Raw genomic sequence first — 11,794 nt, forward strand, 5'->3', positions numbered from 1 at the left:
TTATTTTCACTGCCCAATTCTAATAAATTCTATGAAACATCTGTGGGGTCAAAATGCTCACTACGCCCCTAGATAAATTCCTCAAGAAGTGTAGTTTCCTAAATGGTGTCACTTTTTGGGCGTTTTCATTGTTTTTTCCCCTCAGGGGCTTTGTAAATGTGACATGGCCTCTGCAAACCATTCCTGCTTAATGTGATCTCCAAAAGCCAAATAGCGCTCTTTCCCTTCTCAGCTTCGCCGTGTGTCCAAACAGCCGTTTATTACCACATGTGGGGTATTGTTTTACTCGGGAGAAATTGGTTTACAAATTTTATGGTGCTTTTTCTCCTTCAGTCTTTGTGGAAATGAGAAAAAATTAGCTAAACCTACATTTTCTTTTAAATAAGTTAGATTGTCATTTTCAGGGCCTACTTCCAATAATTTATGCAAAAAACCTGTGGAGTCAAAACACTCACTATACCCCTAGATAATTTCCTCAATGGGTGTAGTTTCCGAAATGGGGTCACTTGTGGGGGTTTTCCCCTGTTTTGTCCCCTCAGGGGCTTTGTAAATGTGACCTGGCCTCCGCAAACCATTCCTGCTAAATTTGAGCTCCAAAAGCCAAATAGCGCTCTTTCTCTTCTAAGCCCTGCCGTGTCTCCAAACAACCGTTTATTACCACATGTGGGGTATTTTTTTACTCGGGAGAAATTGCTTTACAAATTTTACGGTGCTTTTTCTCCTTTAGTCCTTGTGAAAATGAGAAAAAAAATCGCTAAACCTACATTTTCTTTGAAAAAATGTTGATTTTAATTTTCATGGCCTACTTCCAATAATTTCTGTAAAAAACCTGTGCGGTCAAAATGCTCACTGTACCCCTAGATAATTTCCTTGAGGTGTGTAGTTTCCCAGATGGGGTCACTTTTGGGGGATTTTGACTGTTTTGGAACCGCAAGAGCCCTTCAAACCTGACATGACGCCTAAAATGTATTCTAACAAAAATAAGGCCCCAAAATCCACTAGGTGCTCCTTTGCTTCTGAGGCCGGTGCTTCAGTCCAGTAGCATGCTAGGGCCACATGTGGGATATTTCCTAAAACTGCAGAAACTGGGCAGCAAATATTGAGTTGCATTTCTCTGGTAAAACCTTCTGTGTTATAAAAAAAAATTGTATTAAAAATGTATTTCTGCAAAAAAATATGAAATTTGTAAATTTCACCTCTACTTTGCTTTAATTCCTGTGAAATGTGTAAAGGGTTAAGACATTTTCTAAATGCTGTTTTGAATACTTTGAGGGGTGAAGTTTTTAAAATGGGGTGACTTTTTGGGGGTTTCTAATATATAAGGCCCTCAAAGCCACTTCACAACTGAACTGGTCCCTGTAAAAATGGCCTTTTGAAATTTTCTTGAAAATGTGAGAAATTGCTGCTAAAGTTCTAAGCCTTGTGATGTCATAGAAAAATAAAAGGATGTTCAAAAAACAATGCCAAACTAAAGTAGACATATGGGGGATGTTAATTAGCAACAATTTTGTGTGCCCGAAGAGGGTTCACAAAATTATTCCTTTTCTGTATTACAATTCCCCTGTAACATAATCTCAAAGAAGGTAACAAAATCCATGGATGCCGAGCCTGTAACATTGTAAATTAAATATATTGGTTTTATTGTATTCCATAAATGGTGGTACAGACGCCACATCACGACCCCTAAACAAAAAAAAAGTCATCGATGTATCGTCCATTCCACACAATCCACTCGTAAAAGGGATTATTGGCTGAAAAAATGTTGTTCTCCCACCATGTCATAAACAAATTGTCCATGGAGAGGGAGAATTTTGACCCCATCAGGGCGTCTTCTATCTGCAATAAAATAACACTATCAAGGCAGAAGTAATTATGTGAGCGCAGATACTCCACTCACATTAAAATAAATTCTTGTAGATATTTGGAATACCTGGTGTATTTCCGCAAATGGAATTCCATTGCCTTGATTGCCGGAATATGTGGTATGCAGGCAGGCCCGCCATCAGAAATTTCTGGGCTTCATACAGTCAGTGGAATCCATTTGAGGAAATACATCTGGGTCCCCCATTATTAGGGGATTTGGAGAGGTGGCAACGGAAAGTCGTGGGATGGGAGCAGGACGCAAAGTGCCAGGGACTCTGTGAGCGGGCGGAGGAGTAGGCTAAGAGAACGGAAGGTGGCCGAGGCGGGAGTTGGGCCAGAGTGGATATGACGCTTGACCGGGGTCTGGGGAGGGGAAGGGGAGAGAGACCGGTGGAAAGGGGAGTGAGGCCGGTGGGAAGGGGAGAGAGACCGGTGGGAAGGTGGGAGAGAAGGGGCAACATAAAAAAATAATTAAACTGAATCTGCTGCTTTAAAACAGAGTCACTCACCAAGTTGCAGAGCTAGCCGCTGCTTCTGGCCCCTGCATGGGTCCCATTCCTTTCTACAAACCAATTACCGCTGATCATAACCTTGATGAGCGGCAGCTGCCCCCTTTATTTTACTTTTGTGGCCAGGCCCCTGACAGTATTACCAGCGGTACTACCCTGATGGAAGGACTGTTTGCAGGAGTACTAGCCAACTATGTCACAGATAACCCAAGTTTCAAGACCATGAAAAGTTATGGATTTTTGGCATCCCATGGAATATGGGAACAATAGGGAATTATATCAGTAAGTATTCAGCCTGTTTCTTGGCTAATACTTCTAATTCAATTCCTTCTTCTAGCAGATTTTTTAAAGGTTCTTTACATGTGGTGCTTGGTTTCGCCACAAGTTTGCGATATGTCGATTCATTGTCTAAAATGGTATCAACGTGTCTGGGTTATCTAGAACAACTCCTGCTCCATGCACTCCTAAGATTTGGAGGACACAGTTATACGCTGGATATATGGTGAGCACCTCTGTGTTTTCACCTTTAGCCCTTATGTGTATATAGTGAACCTTTTAGATGGTTAATCTTTACCCGCTAAGGTGGAAGGGTTGGTTCCAATGCCTAATTATGGTGGTGTCTGAGGAAATAAAGGTCCTTTTAGATGTCCCGATACTGACCATTAAAACCAGCGCCAATCGACGATACAGCGTATCACAAGGAGCAATCATCAGTAATGTATGGGGAAAACAATCGTTACTACACGAGACCCCGCACCGATCTGCCAGTCCAGCTGCCTCCGGGCACTGGACAACACTGCCGGAAGCAGATGGTTCCGACCACTGCATAGCGGCCGTTCAGCAGAACTGCAGCTCGGCCTCTATTCTTGTGTACCTTTTGTACCATTTGTGACCCGCTTAAAAACCTTTTACGATATGAATCTCAGTGTAAAAAATTCAAGTATCTAGTCTACAATAAAAAACAATGAGTGCTCTATACTTTTTATTAGCTTCAGTCACTTGCAGGCTGCACACCCATTAATTTCAATATAAAACAGAGTAGACTTTTATTTTTTGACGTGTCATTACATCTGTATATTATATGTGGAGTTGTTATTATACACCGTCTCTATGATCTGATGACGGGCATATTCCCCAAACTGCACCACCATGCTGCCCATACACTGACTGTATAGTCTGTCTCGCCAGCTAAGTCCTTGGTCTCCGTCATCTAATGTTGACGGATAACTGGCATCGCTGGACTCCACCGGCCGGTGAGTCTGCACCTTGTTCACACTCCTCGATGTAGGCCTGAGGCTCGTTCGCAAGTCAGACTGCTAGCTCTGCCCCCTAGATGTTAATATTGATGTTCAAGTCTTGACAGCTGATATTGATGTTCACAACCATTGGATAGTACATGGGGAAGTGATCTACAACCTTGATGTCTCTGTCCTCAGCGGTTCATCCCTGATAAATGCATTTTATTTGTTGGCACTGCCGATGTAAAACCACTTGGTGGCCAGAATGGAGACGGCCCTTTCATTGGCTTTTCTGATATTACATGAGAAGCCTTCGCAGTGCAGTGTGGCCAGAGCTAGGCTGAGACTATATAAGTCCAGGTCTTACATGACATCATGGTTGATGGCATCTTTAAGAAATTCAACATGTCTGACTACAGCCTCCTTGTCCTCTGAGTTGACCAGACCGCTTGGGATCTGGAGGAGCATGGTCTTCATCAATTTTGGGTGGTTATGAGCCAGACAGCTGTAGATGGATTTCAGGTCATTGATGTTTGGAGAGATTTCCGTCCGGAAAAATCCCCAAATGTTGGCTCCTTTGATGTAGGAGAGGCAGCTCTGCAGAGATGAAGTACTGGCTGCTACTATCTCCTGGTTGTCACTATGTAATTTCAGGAGTAAAGTTGGTATACAGCTCCTGACTTTGTCTGTAAAATATCCAAATAGCAGAAGGCGGCAGCTCTCTGTCAGATCCCTTAACAGGTTTATGGCCGCAATCTGGATTTCTCCATCCGGATAGTCCATATGCTCCCGGGATATTTTAATGAATTGTTTACTGAGGACAGAAAGCTTTAGGCGTCTGATAATGGAGGACAGCGCCCTCAGTGCCGCCATGATGATCTTGATGCTGCTGGTTTTTGATAGTCTAAACTCCATGTGGGCAATGATCTTATTCTTGTAGCTCTCCACCAGTCTTGTAGCTCCGGTGGTGGCATTCCCCAGTGCCTCCATGGCGATGCTGCACAAGATGTTATCGTCCTCTTCTATGATCTTCAGCAGATGTTGGATTGCGCACTCTTGGTATTTCTGCTTTATAAGTCTTGGATGCTTCAAAGCCTCATTGAAGAACATAGCTGCTGTCATTTTGGCCTTTGGGTCCGCATTCTTCAGGGCATTGAGCAGAAACTGAAGGAAATATTTTGTTATTTTCCTGCCAGATACCAGAGATGTCACAAGCATGTTCATCCCAATACGCTGCTTCTCTGTATCTTCCAGTTCCTTATTCTCCGCAGCAAATTGCTCCCTGTACTTTTCTAGGAGCTCGGCGTGAGGAAGGGTCTGTAACTCGTCATTGCCTGGCTCGGTCGGCTGGTTTTCCGATGATTCGGGTACAGTAAAGAATTCCAGGGCAACTTTGGTGGAGTCTTGAAGCTCAGCATGGACATCAGGCAACCAGGTGGAAATGTTGGCCTTCATGTTGCTTATGGCCTTCATAAGTTGCACTTTGCAGCTGCCACCCTTCACAATATATTCTTGGATGCTGCCGCATAAACGTCTTATAGCATAGCACAACGTCTCCTTAGATAGTTGGTCAGGAGCATTTTTGACCACTTGGCCCAGCACTGGCAGCATGTCCAAGATGTGTGGCATGATGACTGTAGCACACAGAGATGTCACTTCTGTCAAAGTGTCGACAATGGCAGCATTGAAATCCTCATAAACGATGTTGTATCTCAGTTCCCCGACCACCGCTTCAAGATGGAGGATGCTCAGCCAGACAATAACCTTCTTAGTCATGGCGTAGGAATAGTATTGTCCCTTCATGTACTCCACCTTCAAGTGCTCACATAGCACATTGATTATATATTCCTTCAGGTAGTGTGCCGCGTCTCTTCTGTACTGAATGACTCTGATGAAGAAGCGGCACATGGCGGCGTTGTATTGAGATGGTAACAGGCTACTCAGAATGGCTTTCTGAAACACATCCGTATAAGTGAAGAGATCTTCAGCCACCTTCTCCTGGATGAAATAAGGGACACAGGCTCCTAAGACGTCTTCTTCCACCAAATCCCAGGTGTCCAAAGCATTTCTGAGCTCTTGATTTGTGTCCACACAGAATGTCTGATGTTTTCTATTCATGATCTTCATATCCACAAATCTGCTGAGGCGAGAAATCATTGTGTGGTTACTTGTTTCTAAATCATCTTCCAAAAAGAAAATAGATTCTAGACTTCTCTGTCCTCAATTATCAGCCCCCTCCCCAATAAACATGTGATAACTGCATGAAGAGCGCCCTCCCAAGGCAGAGACAGGACAGTGCAGCCAGAGGAGACAGCGGCACTCCTCTACACTGCGCCCTCTGGTGGTGTAAGAATTTAAAGGTTTCAGAAAATGAAAGCCACATATAAGATTATATGTAATATTATATAGGATATTTTATTTGGGTAAATCAAAGATGGAGGATCATGGGTATAGTTGCGTTTCTTAATGAAATGTGTCTCATCAGTTTGCAAGATTTCTATTGTTTACCCTGATTCTCACAATAAATGACCCCGAGGTTCACAGGTATCTCTTACAGGTGCTAACCAGTAGTGTGAACCCAGTCTTACCCATGGACAAACTCAGGATGTCATAAATGCTAAAGGTGGTTGATAAGTGGCACCAGTATTCTATATCCGCATGTTACATGAGGGGGGAAGTTCTTTTTATCAGGAAGGTCACACTATTTGTCTCTAAGAGGGGCAGACAAGGGGGCATAAAAGACCCAAGCATGACATGAGGGCAGCCACTTGGGAGGCCACTTGAGGAGGGACATACTGGAAAGGAGACTTCCTGGAGTGTGGGGAGACCATGGATGGTAACTATAACCTGTCATGTAATTGTTGATGATAAGGAAAAAGTGTCTCTGTAAAGTTTCACTCTTTATAAAATATACATTTTCATACACTCAATCTTGTATTTCATTTATTGCGCCTGACCTTAGAATCTAACCCAGTAAGAGGGTGAAAGAGAAACATTCTTACAGGGGCAGCACATGGAACTCGCTGCATTACTTCACAAGAAACATTCTACATGTTCTCCTCTTACCTTTGAATCGTGGATCTGAAGCTTCTGGATAAAGCAAGATTTCTAGAAGTCACAGGACTCAAGAAAAAGTCAAGTGAGAGCGACGTACCAAAAAGCAAGAAACTATTGGTCTATAGCGGCTCAACGGAATGTGACTGATCTGCAGCTTTTATAGAGAAGGTGAATTATGACATCACTGATGACCTCACACTTACCTTACATTCTAACACACATCAAATGTTTTTTGTTTTTTTTCACATATCTTTATTGAATTTCAGTAATAAAAACATTACAACATTTCAATATCCAGTGATTATAAATATCATAATGCTCAACAATTTATCTGCACAATTTACATCAGGCAACATATAGCTCCCCAATCCCATCCCCCTTCCACCCCAAAGATCATTAAGTACCATAATATTATAACCTTCTTATGATAAAATAATAATTATACCTTCCTATAGAACACCAATCAATTCCATATCCCCAATATTTCCTCCCACTTTTTTATACAATTTTTCTTGTCTGCTCTTATTTTCTCATATTCTTTAATTCTCTTAACCAACTTCAACCAATCCATAACAATTGGGGATTTACCAGCCATCCAATTTCTTGCAATTATTATTTTTGCGTAAAAGAGAACATTAACCCCTTTGTGCACCGTGACGTGCTATTACATCCGGGTGCGGGTGGTGATGTTTAGAGTGCGCTCCATATGCTGCGTGTGTCGGCTGTGTTTTACAGTGGACACCCGGGACTAACAGTCGGGAGCAGTGATCGTGCTGTTCCTAGCTGTTTAACCCCTCAAATGCTGCGGTCGATCGCGAGCATCTGAGGCATTGAAAAAAGGGGGGCGGCCCCCTCTCACATTTCATCACCCCCCCAGTTAGATCAGGGGGTGACAATGATTGTAATGGCAGCTCATGGGCCTAATGATGGCACCCAGAGCAGCCTTCACTTAACTTAAAGAGGCTCTGTCACCAGATTTTGCAACCCCTATCTGCTATTGCAGCAGATAGGCGCTGCAATGTAGATTACAGTAACGTTTTTATTTAAAAAAAACGAGCATTTTTGGCCAAGTTATGACCATTTTTGTAGTTATGCAAATGAGGCTTGCAAAAGTCCAAGTGGGTGTGTTTAAAAGTAAAAGTCCAAGTGGGCGTGTATTAGGTGCGTACATCGGGGCGTTTTTAATACTTTCACTAGCTGGGCGCTCTGATGAGAAGTAACATCCTCTTCTCTTCAGAACGCCCAGCTTGTGACAGTGCAGATCTGTGACGTCACTCACAGGTCCTGCATCGTGACGGCCACATCGGCACCAGAGGCTAAGTCGATCTTACCTGCAAACGCTGATGCTGCTGCAGAATCAACTGTAGCCTCTGCTGCCGATGTGGCCGTCACGATGCAGGACCTGTGAGTGACGTCACAGCGTGATCTGCCAGAAGCTGGGCGTTCTGAAGAGAAGAGGATGATACTTCTCTTCACAGCGCCCAGCTAGTAAAAGTATTAAAAACGCCCCGATGTATGCACATAATACACGCCCAGTTAGACTTTTACTTTTAAACACACCCACTTGGACTTTTGCAAGCCTCATTTGCATAATTACAAAAATGGTCATAACTTGGCCAAAAATGCTCGTTTTTTAAAAATAAAAACGTTACTGTAATCTACATTGCAGCGCCTATCTGCTGCAATAGCAGATAGGGGTTGCAAAATCTGGTGACAGAGCCTCTTTAAGCCTGTAAAAATGACAATATACTGCAATACGTTAGTATGATCGCCGGTTCAAATCCCCTAGGGAGGCTAATAAAGTGTGTAAAAAAAGTGCAAAAAAGTTTTTAGTAGTGAAAAAAATTAAAAACAAATAGTTAAAAAAACCTTTTCCCATTTTCCCCCTAAAGTAATGTAAAAAATAAAAAAAGTTAACAAAATTGGTATTGCTGCATGCGTAAAAGTCTGAACTATTACAATATAGCGTTATTTAATGGGAGGCGCGAGAACAGCACCGGCGGACGTCATTGCTCATCAGCGCATGGGTCGGCAGCCCGCGCTGATGCGCTCCCCTCCCCCGCTCCCCTCTTAGACGATGGGGATACAGCGGTGGGGGGAGAGCTGTTGATGTCTGCCCCTGCTGTAATAAAGCAGAGGGCTTCGGGGGGAGCGGCGGCTGCTCAGGCTAGGTCACCCCGCCGCTCCCGTAGAACTCGCCCACCAGAGCGCCTTAGTCCAGACATGGCCCCGCGGGCCCGGCGTCGCAGGGGGAGCCCTTCAAGGGACGCTGCAGGCCAGGCTGCTGGGACGGGCGCTTCCTCCCAGGGCCTGCGTCCTGGCAGGAATCCCCAGCCGCGACGGGGCTCGGCGGTTACCAAGGAGTCGCAGGCCGGGCTCCATGTCACACCCCTGCCTTCAGCTGCTGTGTTCGGAGGGCAGTAGATGGCCGCCCCGCATGGTGATGTTCTGGCCAGGGGGCAGGCTTCCTCGAGAGCATCGGTGAGGACGCCAAGATCAGCGAAGACGACGAGGCAACAGGTCCGGTCGGAAGTCTGGGTCCCTGCGGTCGGGCGGCAGGTTGCCGGCCCATCGGTCAGCGTGCCGGGATCCCCGTGTCGTAGATGTCGGTGCGAGTACCAGTCGGCGGCGAGAGAGGATTTGGAAGATTGAGAGCTGGATGAGTCGCATCGCGGTCAGGATTTTCCGGCTGGCGGGAATACAGCGCCTGGGCAGCCTGGTGAGTGTGTAACTCCTATGTTACCGTATCCAGCAATTTTCATGTCGGGTGTTGGGGGTGGTTCAGCGAGCGGGGTAGCGGCTGTCGGTAGTGGCGTTGCCGGGCGCGATGGTTTAACAGATTTAGTGGGTTGTTTGCGCGAGCTAGTCGGGCGCTTAAATAGGACAGCGGCGCCGGTAGCGCCGGCTGGGTCTCCTGTGTTGGTATGGGAAGTGCCCATGGTCGGGGAGGTCCCGGGGGTGGCAAAGGAAGCGGTAGCAGTGTCGGTCCAAACCGAGGCGCTGAAGGATGGGGATAGGATTCGGCTTGATGATCGCGCTCGGGGCGAGGTTTACGTCTGTTTCGAGGGCCCGTTAGGGGCTCACCTGAAGCAAGAGGTACGCAAACGGATTTGGAAGGATGAATACGTGGAGATATTTTCTCTTCTGCCGCTTGCAAAGTTCAATTTGGATAAGGGCAAGCGGGACGAGAGTAAGAAAGAGGAAGAAGAACGCCGGCGGTATAGGCTTATCCCGCAGACGTTCGCCAACTGGTCGCAAGCTTTCGCTATTTTGGCAAGTGTGATCGGGGAAAAGGCGCCGGAAAATTGCTCGGCGTTGTTTTGTTACTTTGATGCCATCGGGGAGGCCTATCGGGCGTACAGGGGCCAGGCGTGGTTGCGGTATGATGAGCAATTTCGCCAGCGGAAGGCGGTCCCGACGGCGATCCGGTGGGATCAAAAGGATATTGCGTTGTGGTTGCGGGTTACGGCGCAGGCTAAGCAGTCCTTTCCCGGGAGTGTTGGCCAAGGGTGCCAGTCTAGTCAATCCGGGCAAGGTTCCGGGTCAAAACTGGGGTTCTGCTGGCAATTCAACGATGGCCAGTGTAAGTTCGGGGCCACCTGTAAATTTAAGCATGTCTGTTCGGAGTGCAATGGCTCCTCACACGGGGCCTCAAAATGTATGCGGAAGGGTAGACGGTCAGGCCCTCAGTCCGCTTCAGTTGGTCAAGGGGCGGTCGCCGGTGAGGGTGGAAAGGATGCCCCCGTATCTAAGTGAATATCCGGATAGGGTTGTGGCCACGTTAATTTACGAGGGGTTTTTGTTTGGTTTTGTTATCCCCCTCCTCCATATGAGGTTCCGGTGACACGGCGCAACCTTAAGTCAGCTTATCTGCACTCGGCGGTCGTTTCAGAAAAGCTTTTGAAAGAGGTGTCTTTGGGTCGGATGTCCGGTCCTTTTGATGAGCCGCCGATTGAGAATCTAGTGGTATCACCCTTGGGAGTTGTGCCAAAGCGGGAGCCTCACAAATTCCGGTTGATACAGCATTTGTCGTTTCCCAGGGGAGTGTCGGTGAACGATGGGATAGATCACGAGTTATGTTCGGTTATTTACACTTAGTTTGACAAAGCGGTGGCGTTAGTGCGGGAGGCGGGGCCCGGTGCGTTGTTGGCAAAAACTGACATTGAGTCGGCCTTTCGCTTGCTGCCGGTACATCCAGATAGCCAACGGCTGTTGGGTTGCTTCTGGAACGGGGGGTTTTATGTTGATAGGTGTCTTCCAATGGGGTGCTCCCTTTCTTGCGCATACTTCGAGGCGTTTAGTAGCTTCGTGGAGTGGGTGACGAAGGGTGTGGCCGGGGTCGATTCCTTAATACATTATCTTGATGATTTTTTGTGCGTAGGCCCTAGCGGGTCCCCGGTTTGCGGGAATTTATTGTATTCCTTGCAGAAGGTTGCGACGGATTTCGGATTCCCTTTGGCGCCTGGAAAGACAGAGGGCCCGGTATCTACCATCTGTTTTTTGGGGATCCAAATTGATTCGGTGGCAATGGAGTGCAGGCTGCCTGAGGATAAATTATTGCCATTGCGACAGGAGGTCAGGCGGGCTTGTCAATTGAAGAAGATCACGTTGCGCGATCTTCAGTCGCTGCTTGGAAAGTTGAACTTTGCCTATCGAATTATGCCAATGGGTAGAGTTTTTAGCAGGAGGTTGGCGTCAGCGACGGTGGGGATTCGGGCGCCCCATTATTTTGTGAGGATTGGTGGGGATCACAGGGCGGACCTGCGGGTCTGGGATGAGTTCCTTGGGCAGTATAATGGTAGATCATTGTGGATGTCGCAGGTACAGGAGATGGGAGAGTTGGAACTGTTTACTGACGCGGCAGCGTCTGGTGGTTTTGGCGCGTATGCAGGAGGACAATGGTATTGCTGATGCTCTTTCTCACTCGCAGTGGGATCGTTTTCGGCAAATGGCAGCGGGAGCGGAGCTGGTCGGTTTGGCTTGCCCGGAACATCTCTGGGGTCTGATTTCGGTCCCGTGGAACGGTTGATTGAAAGGTTATTGGCTAGCTCGACGTGGAGCGCTTATTCGGCGTGTTGGCAGCAGTGGGAGGAGTGGGTAAGAGTGTTGGGTAACGTCAGCACGGCG

The sequence above is a fragment of the Rhinoderma darwinii genome, unplaced genomic scaffold (assembly GCF_050947455.1).
Source record: "Rhinoderma darwinii isolate aRhiDar2 unplaced genomic scaffold, aRhiDar2.hap1 Scaffold_130, whole genome shotgun sequence".
Taxonomy (NCBI): Eukaryota; Metazoa; Chordata; class Amphibia; order Anura; family Rhinodermatidae; genus Rhinoderma; species Rhinoderma darwinii.